The sequence below is a fragment of the Typopeltis vanoorti genome, chromosome 17 (assembly GCF_054136105.1).
Source record: "Typopeltis vanoorti isolate ZY-2024b chromosome 17, IOZ_Tvanoo_1.0, whole genome shotgun sequence".
In the NCBI taxonomy this organism is placed as follows: Eukaryota; Metazoa; Arthropoda; class Arachnida; order Uropygi; family Thelyphonidae; genus Typopeltis; species Typopeltis vanoorti.
The window spans coordinates 55,809,503-55,833,236 of NC_143565.1; the positions used below are offsets into that span (position 1 = coordinate 55,809,503).

The 23,734-nt window shown below is 36.8% G+C and overlaps 1 protein-coding gene across 2 annotated transcripts in view; it reads left to right on the forward strand.

The window, feature by feature from the left end:
• The first annotated feature begins 11,432 nt into the window (after positions 1-11,432).
• Positions 11,433-23,734, forward strand: part of LOC150097409 (isoaspartyl peptidase/L-asparaginase) — a 126,770-nt gene continuing 114,468 nt past the window's right edge. The window contains exon 1 of one of the 2 annotated variants that reach the window (XM_090407559.1): positions 11,433-11,571. The gene's annotated coding sequence lies outside the window, so the exon portion shown is untranslated. The remainder of the gene's footprint in view (positions 11,572-23,734) is intronic. The other variant, XM_090407560.1, reaches the window with a different exon arrangement.

Sequence of the window (23,734 nt, forward strand, 5' to 3'; positions counted from 1 at the left end):
CACAAACAGAGGTCTGTGGTCAAACCAGTTAAAACAGGACCATACCATCACTCTACCACCTCCGAATTTCGTATCCCCATCCTCTGGTAACAGCCAATCACTGATCATTTGGCACAACCGTCCATCTGCTAGATAGAGGGCGTACCGTGATTCGTCGGCCAATAACATAGCTATCAAAGCTTCCATGTTTCGCTGTACACGCTCTTTCGACCACTGAAGACAAGCCTGCATGTTAGTCAAATAAGCGCATGTGATAGTGAGTTTCATGTACAGGTATGATGTGAACATTTCAGTGCCAGCTGCCTATACTGCTTGGTACTACTGAAACAATGAATGTAGAGTTTTACAGAAATTGCAGGTGTACATTAGGATGCTTCTGTTATAAATCTTCAGGAGGAGGAGCATGATCATGACTTGAGACCTAGACCTTATTTTTTAACTGAAGTAGAACTAAAACAACACAGGGCAGACTTTCTAATTCATTCTTGAATAAACTAGACACACGAGAGAATATTAGTGAGTAAGTATTGTTATTATAAGTGAAGAGGGTTAGAGCTTTCAGCAGCTACCTATCTACTAACTCAGGTTCAGTTCCAATTCAAATATATAACTTAGTCTAACTCAGCATTTACTTCCAACTCTAAGGAATTCAATGTTAGTGGAAGAATTACGACAAGTATAGTATATTTGGATCTTCTGAATTACTTTCAAATTTCACAATTTGAAAGTAATTCAGAATCGCATTTATAGAAAAAGTGAAGAAACTCTAAGTGAAACACAATTCTGCTTTCGGAATGGTTTTGGTACTAGAGAGGCCCTTTTCTGTACCCAAATATTGATACAAAAATGCATTGAAAAACAGAAATCTGTCTTTATGTGTTTCATAGATTTTGAAAAAGCATTCGACAAAGTCAGATACACCAACTTAATAGAAATCCTTCAAAAAACAAGGCTAGACGAACAAGACATAAGACTAATAACAAATCTGTATTGGAATCAGTCAGCTACCGTTCAATTAGATAACATTACCACCAGTGATATTAACATCAAAAGAGGAGTGAGACAAGGATGTGTGCTCTCACCACTCCTGTTCAACATATATGCAGAGGTAATCTTTAAAAAAGCATTGGAAGAATGTCCAGAGGGAATCACAATAAATGGAAAGATTGTTAACAACCTACGATATGCAGATGACACCGTGCTAATTGCAGATAAAATTTGGATCTCCAAAAACTCGTTGACAGAGTATACATAGAAAGCCAAAGAATGGGAATAAATATAAACATCAACAAGACAAAATACATGATCATCAGCAAACATCTAGCCTCATCAATGAAACTGACACTCAATGGGAAAAATATTGATCAAGTGTCAAGATATAAATATCTTGGTTGCTGGCTTAATGAACGGTGGGATCCAGAAATAGATATAAAGACAAGGATTGAAGTTGCACGGCAGTCCTTCATGAAAATGAGAACACTATTCTGCAATAAAGACCTAAACATGGAAGTCAGATGCCGAATGCTGAAATGTTACGTGTGGTCTATTCTGCTCTATGGAGTTGAAACATGGACATTGAAGGCGACAACCATCAAGAAAATCGAAGTCTTTGAGATGTGGCTATACAGAAGAATGCTAAAGATATCATGGGCAGAAAAAATTACCAATGAAGATGTCTTAAAATCCATTGGCAAAGCTAAACATCTTGTACAAATAATCAAGAAACGAAAAACATCATATCTTGGACACATCAACCAACTTCTACAAACTATTTTGGTAGGAAGAATTGATGGCAAAGGAACTAGAGGAAGAAAAAGAATATCATGGTTTGACAACATCAAGACGTGGACAGGAAAGAGCAGTGCACAACTGCTCAGATTAGCACAAGAGCGCAGTTTGTTCGTAAAGATGGTCGCTGACCTTCGATAGAAGATAGCACAATAATTACTATTATTATTACTATTATTACGGGCAACTCCAGGGAGTCATTAGACTCATCGAGGGAGGCTCCAAATCATATTCATCACAACTATTTGACATTCATATAGTATCTATCATACCTCGCCTTAAACTCATTCACTGTCACAGCATCCACCACAGACTCAGGGAGCGCATTCCACTCATTCACTACTCTAAAAGTAAAGAACCCAGCTCTAACACCTTTGCTAACCACACTTTTGCCCAGTTTCCATGGATGTCCCCTAGTCCTCCCACAACCAGCCCTGTTCTCAAAAATATCTTCTGAATTAATTTTATAGAAACTCTTCAGTAATTTGAATGTCTCAATCATATCTCCCATCCTCCGCCTATCAACCAATTTTTGCTACCCACAAATCCTCAACCTGTTCTCATACGGTTCATTCCACAGACCTGCTATCATCTTGGTCACTCGCCTCTGGATCCTCTACACCTCCTCCCCATCAAGAAGAAACCTAGGTGACCAAATCTCAGCACAGTAGTCTAGATGGGGTCTTATCAAGGCTCGATACAGAGGAACAATAACCTGCTTGTCTCTGCTTGTCAACGTATTCTTCAGCAACCAAGTGATTTGATGAGCTGTTTTGGTCACTTTTGCAATGTGTCCCCTAAATTTCAATTCCTTATCTACCAACACTCCTAAATCTCGTGCCTCATCAATTTCCTGGAGCACAGTTCCACCAATGCAGTAAACTGCCCCCAATCTTTTCACCCCAAAATGCATAACCTTACATTTTGCCACATTAAACTGACATCCATTCTCATTAGCCCAGACCTCCAATCTATCCAAATCATCCTGCAAAATTTTGACGTCATCTGCATTCACTATTGCCCTACCCAACTTCGCATCATCCACAAACAAATGAACTGTTCTTCTCAGATCATTTCCTATATCATTTATGAACAAATTAAACAGCAGTGGTCCAAGAACAGATCCTTGTGGCACACCACTAGTCACAGGCCGTCTTGTGGACTCTACTCCCGAGTAAACCACTCTCTGATATCTCTCCGTCAACCACCCTCCTATCCATCTCACCAACCCTATGTCCATTCCCATATGCTGCAATTTGCTGATTAGAATTCCATGTGGAATCCTGTCAAAGGCCTTGGCAAGGTCCAGTAGAATCACCGTAAACCCATTACCCTTATCCAGTTCAGCCGACACTGTGTTATAATACGTGAGCAAGTTACTGAGGCATGACCTACCCTTCACAAAACCATGCTGTCCCCGATACAGTATCCCATTTTCTTCTATCCAATCTTGTATTTTCCTCTTGACTATTTTCTCTAAGACCTTGACAATGATTCCTGATATGCTAATCGGTCGGTAATTTACAAGAGCAGTCTTGGAACCACCTTTATGCAGTGGAACTATTTTCCCCTCTTTCCACCCGCTCGGGACTAACTCAGACCCGAGACTCAAATTAAACAAAATGGTCAAGGGTACTGACAATTCTTTAGCTGCTTCTCGTACAACACGAGTTGGTATACCATCCAATCCCACAGATGAATTGACATTGAGGTTATGCAATAGACTACTCACCTCCACTTCATTAACCACAATTCCTGTATAATCTACTGGTTTATTTGTTTCTGCAATGTCACCACCTGGATGATATACTTTTGCAAAGTGCTCACTCAGTAACTTAACTATCTCAACTGATTCAGTTACCTCCCTACCATCGGCATTCTTTAAAATCAATTTGCCATGTACATTTTTCCTTTTACCTGCTACATATCTAAAAAACTGTTTAGGATTCTCTTTAGCCTGCATGGCCAATGTTCTTTCGTAATCCTTTTTTGCTTTTCTTACCACAATCGTCACCATTCTGGCCTGCGCTTTATACCGTTCATGTGCCTGCCGGTCACCCTTCTCCTTAAATTCCCTCCATAGTTGTTTCTTTTTTTTGCAACTCAAGCTTAATGGTGTTATTCATCCATTTAACCCCTACTTGATTTATTATTCGGACTCTAGGTATACAGTCAGCCATTGCTTCATGCAAGCACTTCTTAACTACCTCCCATGCACTATCAACTTCTAGTCCTTGCAGTTGTACATGCCATGGCACTGAACCAATCAAACTCCTAAGCTTGTCATACTTTCCAGCCCGATAATTCCACATGTACCCTGTCTTAATTGAAAATTCTACACCTTTAGCCACCTCCCAAGTTAAGACCCTATGATCACTCTCACCGATTGGTGGCAATGTGGTCATATTTGTTACAGCCAAATCCTCAGATGTAATTACTAGGTCAAGCACTCTCTGACCCCTAGTATTTTCCATTTCATGCTGTCGCAGATGGTTATCCCTTAATAACCGCATAAAATCCAGTTCCTTCCTCCCGTGTGTCCTCTCCTCACTCCAATCAATGCGACCATAGTTGAAATCTCCCATAATAATCACCCTTCTTCCACCCATTTCTTCTATTTGCTTGTGCATACTGTCACCACCATCTTTTCCATCAACTGGTCTATAGCAGCACCCAATTGTATATTTAGTTCTGCTAGCCACAATCTCACACCAAATGGCCTCAAATGTGCTCTTTTCTCTATCCTGCAATTCAACTTCTATTCTCCTTGGCTGGAGCTCATCAGCTATCATCAACAATACTCCTCCCCCCATTTTATTCTCTCTGTCATTCCTGAACACACTATACCCATCACATTCAATCCCACTAGTTATATCATCTACAGTCAGCCATGTTTCACTAATACCTATAACCTGTGGTCTGGAAGTGCCAACCATTGCCAAAAACTCTTCCTTCTTGTTCCTAATACTCCTAGTATTAGTGTACATGAATTTAAGACCCCCATTAGCCCCAACCCTACCTTGATGCCTTATATTAACTATCCCACTCAGATTTGTTGTCCTTATTTGCTCTGGCATATTATATTCATTCTTACATTCAACTGCCTCCATAAGGACTGTATCTCTACTCCCCCCCCCCCTAACAAATCTAGTTTCCCTGAATTTGCACATCCACTACATTCAGCAACACTTTCTCAAGTCTTCTTACACCGTAACCATTCAAATGCAAGCCATCCATCTTATATAGATCCTTTCGCCCATCAAACTCACTCCACACATCCACAAATTCCACACCACGCGTCATACATAACCCACGCATAAAGTCATTTGCAATTATATCCCTCCTTTTAAACATTTCACTGTCATACCGTGGCAAAAGACTAATCATTCTAACTCTCTCACTCTTTTCTTTTGCTACCTCAAACAATTCATTCAGGTCTTCTATCATTTCCATTTCATCTCCTTCCAAATCATTCGTACCTGACACAACAATCATTTCTTTCACCCTTTCCTTTTGCTCTCTAATAGACGCAGTTACGTCCTTTATGGTCGCACCAGGTTGGTACGATTTTGTCAAATCCTCTACTAACACACCTCGTACTAACGAGTCTCCATACAGCACTCTATCTTTCATTTTGTTCATGTTCACATTCATACGTCTATTTTTCCTGTCATACCTTTTATTATTGGTTGGTTCATTCAGTCTACTTTTGTTCTTGCACTCTAGCTGCTGTTTTGCTCTTTCTATCGCACTATTCAACAACGCGATCTCACTCAATGCATCTATCTCATCTTTTTTTGTTCTCTGAGAAACCATTTATACTATCATTCACACTTTCTACATTCACACTCTCATAATTTTCATGTACAACCTTGCCGTTTCTTGTCATATCCCTATTTCCTTCATTCTGAAGGTTGACAAAAATATCACACTCACGATCCGAAATACACTTCAATTCCGCATTCTCCCTACATTTTCTACACACATTCAATCCTTTATTATCATCTAACCACACTCCGACCGCACTCCGCAAAGCGTACATTTCACAGCTAGTACACTGACTCATTTCTTTTATGCTACCGTTCTTTGATAACGATGGCGAACCTTCATTACTGGCCGCCATTTTCCTTCGCACAGGTGCCATACTTATCTGTAACGTGTTTTGTCAAATTATACGTTATAACACACCAAAAATAGACCAACTAAAATACGCAAGGCAAACAAAACAAAACTACACAATATTAAGTAATTTGTATCGATAACTGAAAATGATACTTATCTTATCTGGAGCTTGCACGAACACTACACATTACGAATTCATCTAGCGGCGACTTCCCGACATAGATTATGTTATAAAACACTTTAGTACACTAACCACGCTAATAAAGCTCCAATAATATACCAAAATTAAACACTTAAGTCCATTAAATTGAATCCAAAACACCAATAAATCAACAAAAAACACAAATCTCTCAGGAGCTCTCCGATAGCACGTCCGTTCACCAGCTAGCCTCGACACCGATGAAGAAGAATAAGAAGAAGACCTTAGTCTAACTCAGCACTTACTTCCAACTCTAAGGAATTCAATGTTAGTGGAAGAATTACGACACGGTGAAGTTACGGTAATGGAGGATCTCACGCAATGGTACAGGAAATGACAACAGATAGTATATTTGGATCTTCTGGAAGTCAGCAGAAAGATTGTACATTAATTCCAGTTAGGAATAGGACGTCTATTTTTTACTACTCTTTAATTAGTTGAAACTCAATCTTATCTTATAGAATCAGATCCATTTGGAGACAGTCAAGTATTATTTTCTGATTCTATACCTGAGTCATCCACATCCAGTCAAGTTGCTCAATAATACAAAATACTAAACCTGGCGTTTCGATCTTATTAGAAAGAATTACAGTTTCACCTTTTGTTAATCCTTCACATTAAGGTAGTAATGGTTCCAATATGATGTATCCGGAGTGCCTACTGTCATTGCGGAAGGTAATCATGAAGTACACCATCAGCAGCCTTGACTACAAGATTAGGAGAAGGTGCATGATATTTTCGGATATGAATCTTCATGTTGTTAGATTTCTGATCTGGAAATGAAAGCTGAGTTAGTTAAGAAGAAGTGCTAATAGATAAAGCATATGCAGAGTGGAATGAAGAGAATTATAGATAGCATTGCGGGTGAGACAGAATAGAAGGAAAGATGATCATTTTAAAGAGGTTAACGAATGATTCTAGAGTTGCCCTATACAGAGATTCAGTTTTTATAAGTGTGGTGAATGAGAAGGTGCCCATCGTTTGTTTTCCCGGAGATAGAATGAACAGAGTGACTAGAGTGTTTAATATGAGGAATAATCGAACAAAGAGTTGGTAGTGGTAGTGGGAACGAATGATTTGGATGGGATAAATTGGCACATTGGATATCAGGAGTTTGTGGAGGAGATACATTTTCAACTAGTGCAGCACACCAGTGTGTTGCAAATGTATGTGAGTGATGAATTAAGGTGGCAGGTGAAGGTGAAGATAATAAATGATATGACAACAGAACTATTTAAGGTAGTGATGGCGAACCCTTTAGGCTCAGCATGTCAAAAATTCGAAAAATGCCTAACTCGACTCTGCTGCCGTGCCCTCCCCCCTCCCCGAACAAAAGAGAAACAATTCTTCACATATTCATTTATTTAAAAAAATATAGTCAGTCATACATGGTGTTATGAATTATATATTGAACCATTAAATAATTACAAAAATGAAATACGAGTAACAAAAGAGAAACAATTCTTCACATATTCATTTATTTAAAATATTATTATTATTATTATTATTATTTGACACCTCCAGGAAGTCCGAAGACTCATCGAGGGAGAGTGTGCCAACAGCATCGAACGATTTGGAGTGGGCGATTTGCCCTATCTAACTTTTGAAGACTGAGTGGGCAGTTCAATCTCCACTGTCAGCCAATCAGAGATAGCTTGCCCAAGGCTATCACTAATTAAGTGGCACGCAATGAACAGAGACGGCTCAACAAGTGTCGCAACTCGTGGTCCCTAACCCTAACACAATATATTTATTGTCTGAAATGATGTGAGTTCTACGGTCGATTTTCTTGAGTTTACGGGACGAAAAACCCGAGTTTCCCGGAGAAAAAAAAAAACAGTTTGCCCGTGCCAGAGATCGACTTACTCGGGAACCGGTCGAAAAAAGCTTGGAAAAATTTCCTCTAGTCGACGACTAAATTCGAAAGAAAGTCTTCCTTCGTGCGGTCAAACTTCGTGGTGTGCAAACGCCACATCCACCGAGCTACAGAGACACGGAATATAATAATAACAATGAAAAATCAGTGAAAACAATACAGAAAACAATATGCACACTGATAATTGGGCTTAAATAGAGCACCAAAATGACTCTACGTTTAATAGTAATTTTGAATTGAACCTGGGAAAAAATATGAAATACACTGCATTTCATATGATTAACAACAGTTAATGACTTTTTGTTGTCATTGTTATTGTTGCTGAGTGGATACTGGATAAAGGCACTTAATGGATAAAGGTATTTCGTGCACTTCAATCCCAAGCAAGCAGCATTATCTGTCAGTAGGTTTGTTTGGTACGGTTTAATGTTGTTCAACGCCAAGAAAAAGGTGTCCAAGAGTATGTAGAGGGAAAATTGCGAGTAAAACCATCGATAGATTTTTTAAGGGTATTAATGGTTTCTGACATTCGGTTCCAAGCATTCAAAATTTCTGTTTGTAGTATCACTTTTCATTCTGCAGGCAATTTCTTTCCAGATCCTCAAGTTGAAACCTCAGGTCGACAAACACTTGATTCCAGATGCTGGCCTGGAACGCTGCTAACTGCAACTCTAATCTTTCAATTTGTAGCCATTGGAAATCATTTAATTCCACAGTAGTATATACTACTATATTCGGATACTTAATTATTTTAATTGTTTGTTCTAAACTTCTAAATTGATTAAAATCTTCCGCCAAACTGATCGTTTATTGGAATTTATTGTTGTTGTGTGTTGGTGAACGTTGCATGTTACCCAAATTGTCGTGGCGTGTCATAAGTTCGCTATCACTGATCTAAGAAGAAAATAGTGCATTTAGTGAAAGTGTGGGAAAAATTTGAGTGACATGGATATCTGTATTAAGAGAGAAAGAGATGAACTGCATTTAAATAGTTTTGGTGTGAATCAACAGGAAAGATTGTTGATGGGAGAAATAGTGAATGAAAAGATGTAAGAAAAAGCAAGATGATGTGAATGAGCTGGAAATCGGGACAGGTGAATAGCTTGAGTGGAGGAATGAGATGGTAAAAGTACAAGACAGGCACGGAAATGAAGGAAGTCAAGGTAGATGGGAGACATCGAGGGAAACGTTTGGACGCTAGATCCTGAAACAAATGGGTGAGTTGACAAGACAGGATTGAGGTTGACTGGGATGTGAGGGGAGGCTTTGTGTGTGGAGACGTCATATCCGAGGATCGTTGTCGGTAGGACTTGTATAGAACCAGAAATAATATGTTTGTTTATTAATGCCAGAAATATTCGAAATAAGCACAAAATTGCTGCAAATTAGTCTGATTAAAGAAGAGAGTGGTCGTATAATATAGATTGAAATGTAATATAGATAGCAAAGAACAAATGGCATCTGGGAGCAAAGAGAATCAATTAATGGAGTTTTTAAGCGACGTCTATCTTAGGCAATAACTGATGTCACACGAGGATTAAAGGTCTCAGATTTGATGATCTCATCAGACAATATTATTATAAATGGGATGTCAAATCTTCCTTCAGTTGGTAAGTGATCATTAGGTGATCACTTGGATGGTGCCCAGCCATATAAGGACTCTTATGAAAAAGGAATATATTGTGTGATACTATAAGAATGGCGATTATGATAACTGCAGGAGACAGTTTGAGGCATTATCGTGAAATTAAGAACTGGGTGGAAAGGAATAAATACAACTTAGGTACTATTCTAGAACTATCTAGTGGAGTAGTGGGGGCAATGTTAGAATCTATTCCAAAGGTCAACAGGTTAAACTGCACAAGCGTGAAATGAATTAATGAAGAGGTAAGTCATACAATCTGGAAGAAAAAGGTATAATGGAAGCAGCATAAGAGGAATGATGATGACCATTTGCATGACAGTACAAATAGCAAAAAAGGAAAATGACTTGCTTGGTAAGGGTAGCAACTGTGCAGTATGAGTAGCAATCAACTAATAAGACTAAAACGAAATCCCAGGGAGTTCTTTCACTATGCAACCAGTAGAAAAATTGTCTTTGTAGCTCAGTGGATTTGGTGTTTATATCCTCTGCACTAGTCATCATCCAGTAGATGACTAAGAACTTTTTCTAAGCCTTTCTCCGGCGACCGGTTCCCGAATTAGTAGAACTCTGGCATGGTCAAGCGGTTTTTTTCCCCCATATACTCAGGTTTTACCTCTCGTAAACTGAAGAAATCGACCGTATAATACCACTATTGCAGACAATAACCTATCCTATTAGGATTAGATATCACCAGATGGCAGCACTTGTTAACTAGTTTCTTTATCGATTACCACTTATAATTTAATGATATTCTTGGGTGAGCTATCACTGATTGACCACTGGAGAAGATTGAACTGCCCGCTCAGTCTCCAAAAGTTAGCTAGGCCTAAATTGGCCTCACTTACTCGAAAATAAAATAAACTAAAATAAAAGTGCTAACTTATTTTAGAAGAAAGAAAATGATTATGGATTGATAATATTGATTGTTTTAAATGGTAGGATGATAACTAATGTAGAGTATATAGTTGAGATACTTAAGTGTATATCATTCTTGTGAATGTGAAATCATTCATAAATTGAATACAGTAGAAAGAGAGGAGAAGAGGAGGCATTTACAGTGAATGATTAGGAGGTATATTGGAGAACTCAGCAAACTTTTTTTAATGTTAATAAGATTGCATTGCTTGATGATGTATTACTACTTGTTTTGATGGAATGTTCCAGAGAGTTAACAATAGCTTTGACATGTGTTATTAACATTTGACATGCCGTGTGTCAAGCAGCAAACCGACTGGACTTTGTATATTGGCCTTAATTCGAACCAACCAAACATTCTGGTGTAATAGGGAAGAGGTGGTAGTAATTTAGTTAATATCTTTTTGTAACGATAGATGTCGCTTAATAATTTAAAGAATTATTGGTTGGCATTCATGTAGCATTTTAGTGATAATTGTGTTATATGTGCAATTTTGATGTGCTTTATAATTTTCTACTGAGTTGTTTTGAAAAGAATTAATATTTTTGTTAGTTTTCCAAAACTACATTTATTGTTATGGCTAATCCGTAGTTTCAAACTGCATCAAAGGCAATTCTGAAAACGCGCTCATGAAAATAATAAGTATATTGTTAATGAAATGGATTTTTAATCTTGTACTAGTCAGATATAGTATAAACTTATGTATGCCAAGAATGTAGTCAACATCCCAGTTTATATATTCAGTATCTTTATTTTGTAAGCACATGGCGTGATCTGGGGAGCACAACGCTAATAATCAAAAGACTATGCAGATTGTGTTTACTGGTAAACGTTTGTCTTTTGTGCTAATCGTATCATTTCTGTGCGGAGCTGCTTTTGGTTACAAGTTAAAGACCTGGAGAATTCAATATTTACAGCGGAAGAGAAATTGGTTTGCTAGAAGGCTACGTTCCACACAGAAACAACTGGAACTTGCCGCCAGAAACTAAACCGTGGCTGGCCGGTATATGTGTAGTAAGCAGAAAGTAAGCAGCAAAAAGTTCTTGATTATCGTGATTTAACAAATTTGGTTACAAGCATGCTATTCTTATAAGTCGTAGTAAGCAGAAAGTAACAATAATAACAAGAAAGTAACAAAAATTAGTAACACAAATAGACTTGTGGTCTATTGCTTGTGCATAAACAATTAAAAATGAAAAGTATTAGTGAGCCTTCATGCATACTTATAATGAGCATACTAAACAACAGTTGTGTGTTAATTTACATTTTATCTTTTAATAGGTGAATTCTCATAGACTCTCAGTTCTCTGTGTAGTATAGTATATTATCGTATGTTATGCTCCAAAATAATTCCTGGTTGAAAGTTATAATGACATTATGGAGACCTAGGATTTGTTACACGAGGCCCCCTTCTGTTTTGTACAATGCTTGTCATACTTTTCTTTAGGCATTCACTGACATTCTGCTTCCAACAACATGTTCCACTCACTCACTACTTGCCATGAGAAAAATTACTTCCATACTAATATGCCCTTATGCAGCTTTCAGAGATGAGCTCTCATTCTTTCCCTTCCTATCATGCATTAAAAAATATTCTCTGTATCTGTTCTACAAAATTCCTTTGCCAGGTTATGCTCCAATCATATTTCCACATTTCTGTCTATTTGATAAAATACAGTCTACAGCTCCTTAATCGATCCTCATTGAAGTAACCAAATATATAGTATGAATGAGCAGATCAATAACATATGAGGACTAATAACACTACTTAATGGTGTCCTCTGCATGGTAGTTTAAGGAAGATATTGACATGATTTTACTGTTCTGGCTATACATTCTCTGATTTTCAACTTCCTTTCTGCTGTCACTTAAGCCCTTATTATTTTCACTCCTCATCTACAGTCAAATCAGTATGATGTCCATTAAGCTGGTTGGCTGAATGGCTAGCATATCTGCTCCCCCCAAATAATGGGTTGTGGGTTTGAATCCTGACATGTTCAATGCCTGTTATGTTTGTAATTGTCTTTAGTGGAAAATGAATTTCATTGCCCTGTGTGAGACCACTGCTCCACTTACTGGAGCCCTGAAGTGGCTTGAAAAAGCCAAGGGATGTTATCGCCATCCCTTGGCTACCAAACTATATGTAAAAATATTTCTTTTTGAACACAAAAAAGTATCAAATTAATAAAAATGGGAAAAAAAAAATCCTTAGCCCATCTGCGATTCTAATGTACTATAGGTTTACAGAAGCATTTCGTGGGTGAAAACACATTAAAAAAAACAAAAAAAAACTTGCCAAGTCAAAATGCAAAACCTTAAAAACTGGTGATATTAAATCAACATCCATTATCCTTTGCTAACATTATAGTTAGTCATCCTGAGTTCTGTAAGGCCATCCTTTCTTGGCTCTTGCTATCTTTGCATCATTGGCAGACAATTATAAAATTCCATTTTAAATGTTCACAGTATTGTTAATATAAAAAATAAACAGTGTAAAGACAAAGGACTGTGCTACTCCACTTGTACTGCCAATCTCTCAAATTTGTTTCTTTATTTCAAATAGATATATTCTCTATTTGGCTGTGTTGTTCAGACAAATTACTCTTTCCTTTGTGACATTACTAATCTACAACTCTACAATCCAGTTTGCAATGGAAAAGGAAGCTAACAATAATGTAGCCTTCCTTAGATAACTTGGTAACAAATCTCTCCTTAGTATATAGGAAATTCATTCACACAAGCAAATTTACAGATTTTCCCAACCCGCTCATCCCTAGCAGTATGAAAACTAACCAATAGAACTGACAACCTTTGTTCCAATGAGGCCACTCTTACAGCAGAACTGAATCATATACACCACACTTATCTAATTGCTACAGTTCCCACAGTATTAAAAAAATAAATTAAAAAAAAATCATTCCTCCTTCAGTCCTCTACCTTCTCTTCAGAAAGATTTTGGTAATGCTATCACCATCCTTTATATCTGAGGTACATCAGAAAAAAATAGCCAAAATCTTAATGAAATGCATCCTTTGCGCACCAAATTCTAGCTCCATTTAAAAGTAGCTACCTTTATATCCATTTATATCTAATCATGAAGTCCGGTGTATATAGTTCCTTGTTCCTGGAAGTTGGCCTTCTATGGACAGATAGGAGAATTAGTGACCATCTGCAGTCATGACTATGGTCAGTCAGTCCTTGCAGACCATGCTCTGGATAAAACTCATAGAATCAACTAGGAAAAAAAATACCATGCTCCATAGCAGAAAGTTGTTATTATTAACATCAGACCTCCACGGAGTTTAAGACTCATCATGGGAGATTCACTGTCACACACATAACTCATCAACTTGTGCCTTAAACTAATTCATTGTGTTCAGATTCACCACATTTTCAGGCAATACATTCTGCTCACAAACCATTCTCCTTGCAGAGAACTTCTCCTCGCTCCTTCCTTATGCAGTTTCCAGGACTGACCTTTTGCTTTTTCCCCAGCCTCTCTCTCTCTCTCTCTCTTTCTATTAAAAATTTCTTGTTAACCTAGTAACAACCCCTGACCAACTTATGTTTCTCAGTTATATCCCCTCTCCTCCTATTCACTACGCTTTGCAAATTGCATTCTCTCAATCTGTCTTCATACCTCACATTCCAGAGATCCACTACCACCTTTGTGAACTTCGCTGGCCTTTTGTAACATATCGTCATCCTCTGAAAGCCAGGTGACCAAATCTGTTCATAACAGATAACAGTGGAACCATAACCTTTTTATTTCTGCACATCAAGGTTCTCTGCATCATTGCTATAATCCATTGTTCTGATTTTACAGCAGTTTAATTATGTGCCCACTCTTACAATCTATTCAAGTCCTGTAAGGCCACAACATCTGCTTGACTCCTCATTGTTCTCCCCAGTTTTGCATCATCATTAATATACAAGTTGGGCAACAGTGGCCTCAAAACAGACCCCTGCTGCACGTCACTACTGTCATTCCTCTTTTGGAATATTGCAACCTCATATATAACTTGCTGATACCTATCTAACTCACTAGTCTATTATTCAATCCCATCTGTTTCAGTTTAGTTACCAGCTTGATCAAGTACTTTATTTCTAATCCAACTCTCAGATCCATAACTTAAACATAAATTTATTCAGCTGGCTCTCCACCAAATCATCTGGGATATTTCTGTTGTCTATTTCCAAATTAATTTGCCATCTTCACTAAAAAACTGACCTAAATAGCTGAAATATTTTACGTTCTTGCCTATTTTCATAGTTTTGGTCTTTTTATTGTCGATTTTCATGTGAAATTTGTTAGAGCTGTTATTCAATTTAGTTAGACAATCCTGGAGTCTGTTATTCAATCCCATCTGTTTCAGTTTAGTTACCAGCTTGTGTGGCCATCTATCAAAAGCCTTTGCAAAAGTTTTAAAGACAAAGACTGTATTTAAAATTTGCAGCTGTCCTCAGAAATAAGTAAGGATGTATAAAACTAATCGAATATGGGTTGCACCTATCCTTTGAGATCCCAGTTTACACACATATATATATATATATATATATATATATATATATATATCGGAGTTTTTAATATATTGCAAGATTTCCACATAGATGATATATGTTGATAAAGTAGTTATTTGATAATTATTTCAGTAAGCTTCCATTTCAGTAATTTTTTGCCATCTGCAAGAAAATTACAGAATTATTTCATCATCATCATTTTTACTTGACAGATAATGAAAGATTTCTTGTGGCATGTCAGCTAGTTTTCTTTTATTTTGTTTTGCTTACTATATTTGTTACTTTTCTAGCATCTGTTAATCATAAATTCCCTTTACTGGAATTTATGATTAACAGATTTCTTTCTCATATGCTTCTATTCTGTGTTTCCACAGTTAAAAACGTTTTGTAATGATTACTTGGTGTTATTGGATAATTTTAGAATGTCTCCTTTAACACACTTATGCACTCTTCAATCTTTCAATTATTTTATTATTACACAGGCATTCCGTGGAATCCAAAAAGTCATTGCTGGAGGCTTTCACTCTCTGATGTGGTTAACAAGCACATCAGGAGTTGATTTTTTGCATGAAGAGTGATGAATGGGTTGCCCATTCTGTTCAGCGCTCTGTCGATTCAATACCTACGATAATTCCCCTTAAACTCGTCCATCGACCACTGAACAGAATATACAACCCATTCACCACTCCATGCAAAAAATCTAGTCCTGATGTGTTTGTTAACCACATTCATACCTAGTTTCCAGGGGTGACCCCTTTTCCCCTAGGTATGTATTGAAAAATTTCCTTGGCATCAGTACTATGAAACTCCTTTCACTAACGTACATTTCTATCATAATCTTCTATTTTCAGCATAGCAACCAACTTCTACAACTCACAAACTCTAAATCTATCTCCATAGGAAGCATTTCACAGACTTTCCTTTTGGTCACACTCCTTTTGATCTCTTCTACCATTTCCTCATCGCCAAGAAACTTGAATGGCTAGATCTGTGCAGAGTAATCCAGACATGGCCATGTTAAAGTCTTATGGAGAGGGATAATAACTTTATTTCTGCTTGTTAGTGTATTTTTTTAATAACCAGTAATCTTCTGAACCTCCAACTCTCTATCTACCATCCTCCCCCCATCCCAATCTCAAATGTTACCTTATCATGGAATCCAGTTTCATCTAGCTTGTTGTCCTTTCATTCCCAACTGCATAGCCTTGCACTTTTTCACATTAAAGTGGCATCCATTATCCTGCACTCACCCTGTCAGTCTATTTTTAAATCATTTTGCTGGAGGTCAATGGTCAATCAATGAATCTACAGTTCATTGTTTAGTTGTTACTCTACAGTTGCATCATCATCAGCAAATAGGATTTCATTTATCATTAATGTGCAAATTAAGTAGCAGCACCTCAAGTTCACAGTCCTGTGGCATGCTGCTAGTCATCTGCCTTCTGAATTCTGCTCAGCTACTCATATACTATTTACTATCTGTCCATCAGCCATTCTCATATCCATCCTTATTTGCTCCAATTCGTGTAAACAGAGTTCCATGTATTAACTTCTCAAATGCTTTGTGAAGTGCAATAACATTGTGTACCCATTCTCTTTATCCAGTATTGAATTGTCATTCATGATAAACAGTAAATTACTAAGACATGTCCCCCCCCCACAAAAGTGCATCATATTTCCTAATTTGCTTTTGACCAACTTTTCTGATACCCTTTATCACTACTCCTAATTGTTCTGTAACTTTCTACCTCTCTTGGAGTCTCCATGCTATTTTTCACTCTCTGGGGTCCTTACCAGAACTGAGATTTAACAGGCTAGTCGAGGCATTGCCCTTTCACATTTCATAATATGTGGGCTGATAACTTATATAATCTCACACTTGTACTTTCGTTAACATTCTTCAGTATCCTAAATACCTCCAATTCACTACAATACTCTGTTCCCATTTTAGTTCTTGTCACAACAGTATTCTCACTTGGATGATAGATCTTGCAAAGTGATCACGCAGTATCCCAACTATTTAGTCTGCTTTTGTCATCTCCCACCTATGAGCAGTGATTGAAGTTATCCTTCCATAGTCGTATTTCTTTTTTGCTCACTTGCAAAAGAACTCTGGAATTTCTTTTGACTTGTTTGATTAATTTCCTCTTGTAATCTGATTTTGCCTCATGCTGGTCACCCTTTTGTCTGTTGTTTACATTGCTTGCAAGTTTATTGATCATTTTTTAATCCTCTCATACCTACAATATATTTTTTTTTTGTAGCTCATGCTTAATGATGCTTTCATCCATCTAACTCTTACTTAAAATGGGTGCCCTCCTTACCGTATACAGTGTGATACTGCTTCTTTCAAAACATCCCTTGATCCTCTTTCATGTGATTCTAGCATCATTCTCTTGATTCTTATGCCATAGTACTGCTGCAAGCTGCCTCCTAGGCTTACCATAATCATTTATCCTATAATTCCACATATATCCCTTCTTAATTAAAAATTCCATGTGTTTGGAAACTCCAAGTCAAAACTGCATGATTAATTGCTACCCAATCAGAGGCAGTGTTCATGGATAAACCTTTTATTATCACCACATCTAGCACTCTCAGACCTCCAAAGTGTTTCCATCATATGCTGTTCTAGTAATTATCTCTTAGTATCTATATAAATTCCATTACCTTAACTCCATCTGTTTTATCTATTCCCTTTCCAATCTGTGTTCTCATACTTGAATTCCCCCCATAATAATTACTCACCCAGCACTTATTTTGCTAATTAGGCATTACTGTTTTGCCAAATATTAGAAAAAACAAAATGTGTTGCATAGTATTATTATATTTCACAAGAGATGAAAATATATTACTACTCTTGTGCTATAGTATTCAAAGTTATATATGATATTTGTAAAGACAAGTACAGTAGATCCACAGTTTTATGACTAATTGATTCCTGAAAATTGTCCTTCAGCAAGTTTTGACCCCTAATTTTCATAGGCTCAGCATCATATATTGAGGTTTTGTTCTGGAAAACATGAAATGACCACCACTTTAAATAATGAAATGAATCATTTAATTATATACAAGTGAAAGTGCAATAGGATTTACTGAGCTTCTGTAGCTCAATCACTATAGACAAAGATCTTTTCAGGAAGACTTGGGTTTAATTCCTGGCGGCGATGTGAGAAACCTTTATCTGGTCTCTTTCGACAAAAGGTGAGTTAGCTAAAAAATGCCTATCTCATATAGAGATAGGCATTTTTTAAACCGAGAAACTTGGGTTTTTCATCCAGGACCAGTTTGCCGATTTGGGATTTAGGTGACCACATTGTATTCTTATTGGCTTGAACCAAAATAAAAAATCATGGTACAACATGGCAGAATTTCATGCCAGCTGGGGCGTCACCCGGTTAAACAATGCCCCCATTGTTTTTGCCAGGGAACCAGGGACAAACAGCGAAAAGTCGGTTACTGGAACAAATCCTAAAATCTACCCCAACTCAACATCACCAGAATTCAAGATCGGTACTATCAACATAAGAAGCCTGAATGGCAAAGAAATGGAGCTAGCTGAGGAATTGGATAAGTACCAGATTGACATAATAGGGATGACTGAAACAAAAAAGGCAAAAACTGGCGAGATCTTTCTGAGCAATAAATACAAAATGTTATATTCAGGCAATGACAATCGAGGAAAAGAAGGAGTAGCCATAGTATTCAACAATAAATATGAGGCTAATTTTCTTGAATGGCAGGCAGTCTTAAGTAGAGTGATGTGGGCAAATATGAGAACTGTACAATGAGACTTATTTGTGTCTATGGTCCCACAGATGGTTCTACTAAGGTAGAAGTGGAGGAATTTTTTGAGACTTTAAAGAAAGCATCTGACACAATGAAAATGGAAAAGTTGGTCCTTTATTGGCTTAAACCAAAATAAAAAATGATGGTACAACATGACAGAATTTCATGCCGGCTGGGACGTCGCCTGGTTGGGGATCTAAATAGCTGAGTAGGAAATGATTGGCAGACATACAAAAATATATTGAGAAAATTTGAAGAAAAGAGCAAAGCTAATAATAATGGCAAATACCTGTTGGATTTCTGCTCAGGACATGGACTGGTTATTACTAACACAATGTTTCAACATAAAAATGTGCACAAATTCACATGGAGAGAAGAGGCAAGAATAAGAAAAGTCTCATTGTCTGTGTTATTGTTGATAGTGATGTTTTCTCCCTAGTGCAGGACACTAGAGTGTAGAGAGAATTTGAAATTGGAAGTGATCACCAGTTAGACTTGAGTAGGATAAAATTGAATTTCATATCAAAAAGAAGAACATGTAAAAAAAGTTTTAAAGAGAATAAAAGTTGAGCAGCTCTCAGATGTGAACTATAGACTAAAATATACAAACATTATTCATGACAAAATGAAAGAGTTTGAGAGCAGGAATTCAGTGGCAAGCCCTGAAAAAAACACTGATTGATTCAACCAGAGAGGCATGTGGTGAGGTTGTCTGTAAGGATAGAAAAATCAGAACTCCATTGTGAACACAGCAAGTTAAAGAGGCACTGAAAGAAAAGAAGAAAGCATATCAAAAGTTCCTGTCAAATAAGTCAGCTTGTGCTCTTTGAGAATACAAAGACAAATACAAAGTTTTACATAGCTAAACAAAAGTCATGGGAGGACTTTGGTAAGAACATAGAAAATAAATATCAAAAATGTGGCAAGATATTCTGGAGGTTGTTGAAGCTCAGAAATGGAGGAAAGTGTGCTGTAAAAAGAATTAGAGGTGATAAAGATGACATGAAAACAGTAGAAAAAGATATCCTTAAAGTATGGAGTAATTACTTCGAAAAATTGCTAAATGAACAAGTAGTGATGACAGCACAGTGCTAAAAAACACACTCAACTGGCATACAGTTAGGAATACATATCCATACTTGAAGTAGAAAAAGCCATTAAAGGCTTGAAATATGGAAAAGCAGCAGGAGTAGATGATATTCGACCAGAAATGCTGAAATATGGTGGTATAAAAGTCTTACAGTGGCTGCACTGCAAAGTTCAGAAGGGCTGGACAGAGGGATGAATTCCTGATGATGGGAGTAGAGCTCTAATAGTACCCATATATAAGAAGGGAAATAAAACTGAGTGTGAGAATTACAGAGGTATTTCCCTACTGAGTGTTCTGGCAAGATTTATGCAGGTGTACTTGAGAAACGGTTGAGAAGGATTGTGAAGAGAAGCTTGGTGAAGAACAAGCTGGATTCAGGCCAAATAAAGGCTGTCAGGATCAGATTTTCACTTTATGACAGATAGTTGAAAAATCATGGGAATATAACAAAGATCTGTATTTAAATTTTGTAGATCTGGAAATGGCATATGACAAGGTGCCAAGAGAGAAGCTATTCCAAATGCTACAGTTATATGGTGTCAATGGGGCATTAGTCTTTATTGAATTTGTAAGTCAGCAGTTAGAATCGAAGGAAGCACAGGAAGGTGGTTTTATGTTAAATCTGGTGTCAGACAAGGATGTACTTTATCCCCTCTGTTATTCATTATCTATATGGATCACATTATGAAGGAAAGTGGTATTAAACCTGATATCAAAATTGTGAGATGTTAATGTCAGCTCTTTGCTTTATACAGATGATGTTATACTTATGAATAAATCCACTACAAGTCTGCAAGATTTCCTGACTAAAGTGAATAAATGTAATAGATACGGTATGAATGTCAGCATTAAAAAGACAAAGACAATGAAAATAGGTAGAGACATTGAAAATATCAACTGCATTGTGAATGGAAAACCTATGGAACATGTAAAACATTTCTGCTACTTAACATGATTTTTAGTGAAGATGGTAAAATAAATATGGAAATAGACAACAGAATAAACAAAGCTGGTATGGTGGGAAGTCAACTGAATAAATTTATATGGGATAAGAGAGAGGTTGCCAAAACATTAAATTAGCTGTATACAAGACAGTATTCAAGCCAATTTTGACTTGCAGATAGATCTGAGAGCTGGGTCAGAAGTAAAACACTTGACCAAAGACTAGAGACCACAGATATGAGAGTCCTGAGAAAGATTAGGGGCATGAACAGATGGCATCAATTTCAATATCATATTAAAAACGAGGATATTTGGAAAGAACTTAACATTGTCATCATTCAGGAATGTGTCATCAGAGGTGGTATGATCACTTAAACAGAACGGGCGAGGAAAGATTAGCAAAAAAGTGACCTCTACCAGGTTGGCAGGAAAAAGACCCAGAGAAAGACCAAGATAGGTGGATTGATACAGTAAAAAAGTACCTTAGAAGATAGAAATATAAGATCTGATAATGTGGAGTCTTGACAGGTTACAGACTGATTTGGAGGAAAATTGTAGATAGGAAGTTAGTAATGATGTAATTTTTCATGTAGTACTATCATATCCTGTACATCCCTTGAAGGTATATATCAGGAATTTGATGGTGAGTGTTTCTGGTATGATTTATGCAATCATATACTTGAGATGAAGCTAAGAAAAATTATGGAAGAGAAACTTAGAGAAGAACAAGCTGGATTAAGATCACAATAGTTGTCAAAATCAGAATTTCACTTTATGATAGATATTTCAGAAATCCTGGGAATATAACAAATACCTGTACTTAAGTTTTCTAGATGTTTCAAGTTAATCAACCTGGTTAATCACCGAGGATTTCTTTCAAGAGAAAAGCTGTTGAATGCTACAATAATATGGAGTAAACAGAACATTATACAGAGCAATACCATATTTACTCGAATATAACTCTACCTCGTGTATAACTCGCACCCCTGATTTCACTTTATGAAAAATGATATTAAAAAGTTTTGCGTATACCTTGCACATGAAAAAGTTAAACGCATTCACGTTGGGGCGATCGTAACTTGCTCCCCACAGTAAACAACATGCCCTCCTCAACAGCTACTATACTGCAGACGTAAGAAAAACAAGTAGTTGTATTGTACAGAGGTACAATACAACTACTTGTTATATTGTACAACAGTTGTAAGGTACAGAGACATTTGCAGTCTGTGTAATATATTTCTCAACATATAGTGCAATTAGAGACAACTGGGATAAAAACGACACTGATGAATCACATGTCCTCTCCCACAGAAACTATGCAGTATAGGCTCAAGCAAAACCATATGTTGCACCAGCAAACACAGACTCTAACTAAAAAAATAAGCTATTGTTCCAATTTTTCAATTACATGAAATAAGTGTTTGTTTGATTGCATTAAATTTTCAATGTCATTAAGACAGATCACAAAGGCTAACTTCAAGTAAAATTTTACCATGCCAAATAATGTGTGTACAAATCTGCCTGCCAGCTCGATCGAAGCAGCATGCAAACAAGCAGCAATAAAATTCAACCAAAGGGTTGAAACCATGTGAAAGCCTGTCCGCATGATGCGGAAGCATACACAAACAGTAATGAGAAGTTCCATCGGAACGATAAACAGGCAAAACACCACCCTGTTGTAAATGTGTTAAAACTAAGAAATATATAGTGAATGGCAGTTTCAGATATTATGGAATTCGGTTGAAGAGAATTAGCATTTCAACTCAACAATTGCTTGCGTTTCTCATTGGTTTGCACGATCTTTTGTTAATACCGCACCAATCGCATGCACGTCTTTGTAGCTACTCTATCTCCACTAGCCTACCATTGTTGTTTGTTTCGCACTCTGCTTTCACTTCTCATTAGCCATTTGTAAAAGATGATTCATTACATATCTCAAGTCTTGTAAATTACTGGTAATTTTTGCCTGAAATAATGGGAAAGAAGATGACTATTTGGGTAGATGACTTTGACAATGAACACAAGGAAACTGTTCTTGAGACCGGAAGTAGTGATAGTGAATGGGAGATTCTTGATAAGTCATACCCATATTCAATTTTTTCCTGAAAACTTGAGTTTTCAAACAATTCCCTCATATATCTTTCACCACAAGTGTTTAGCTTTAATTTTGAAAAAACAAAACAAAAACTGTTAGTTACATTCCAGTAAATATGGTATGTAGTCTATATTTAAGTTTTAAGTCAGCAGTTAAAATTGAAAGAAATTGTTTTAATGGAAAATCGGGTGTAAGGCAAAGTGTACTACCTCTACTCTAACTTATCATTTATATGGATCATGTTATAAACCTGATAGCAGAATCAGAAATATCAACTTTGCCCTTTCTTTTATGGAGATGATGTACACCTAAACAAATCTGGTTTGTTCTCATTGCATTGATGCAATCAGAAGTTCTCTAAAGGAAAGAAGCACAAGCTCTGACAAAATTGAAGTGCTGTCAAATGAAAGACTAATTTGGCATAAAACTTTTGACAGGAGATTAGTAATATAAAGTTAATGATGTATTAGTCATAGAATCCTGTATATATGTGTGTATATATGTCTTAAGGGTACATATCAGAAAATTGTTGGTGTAAAAGTGAAAATGTTTCAGGATTTTCCATTTGCTGCTTTTCTCTTGTATTTCTGGAGTCCTGTGTGTATATATTGATATATACAGGGTGCCAGAAATATGACTTAAATCTACTAGCCACAGAAAACTTTTACTTGCCCAAGGTATCTCTGGTCTACTTTATATAAATATTGTTATAAATTTTTTTTTTTTTTAAAACAAAAAAAACTAAATGTTA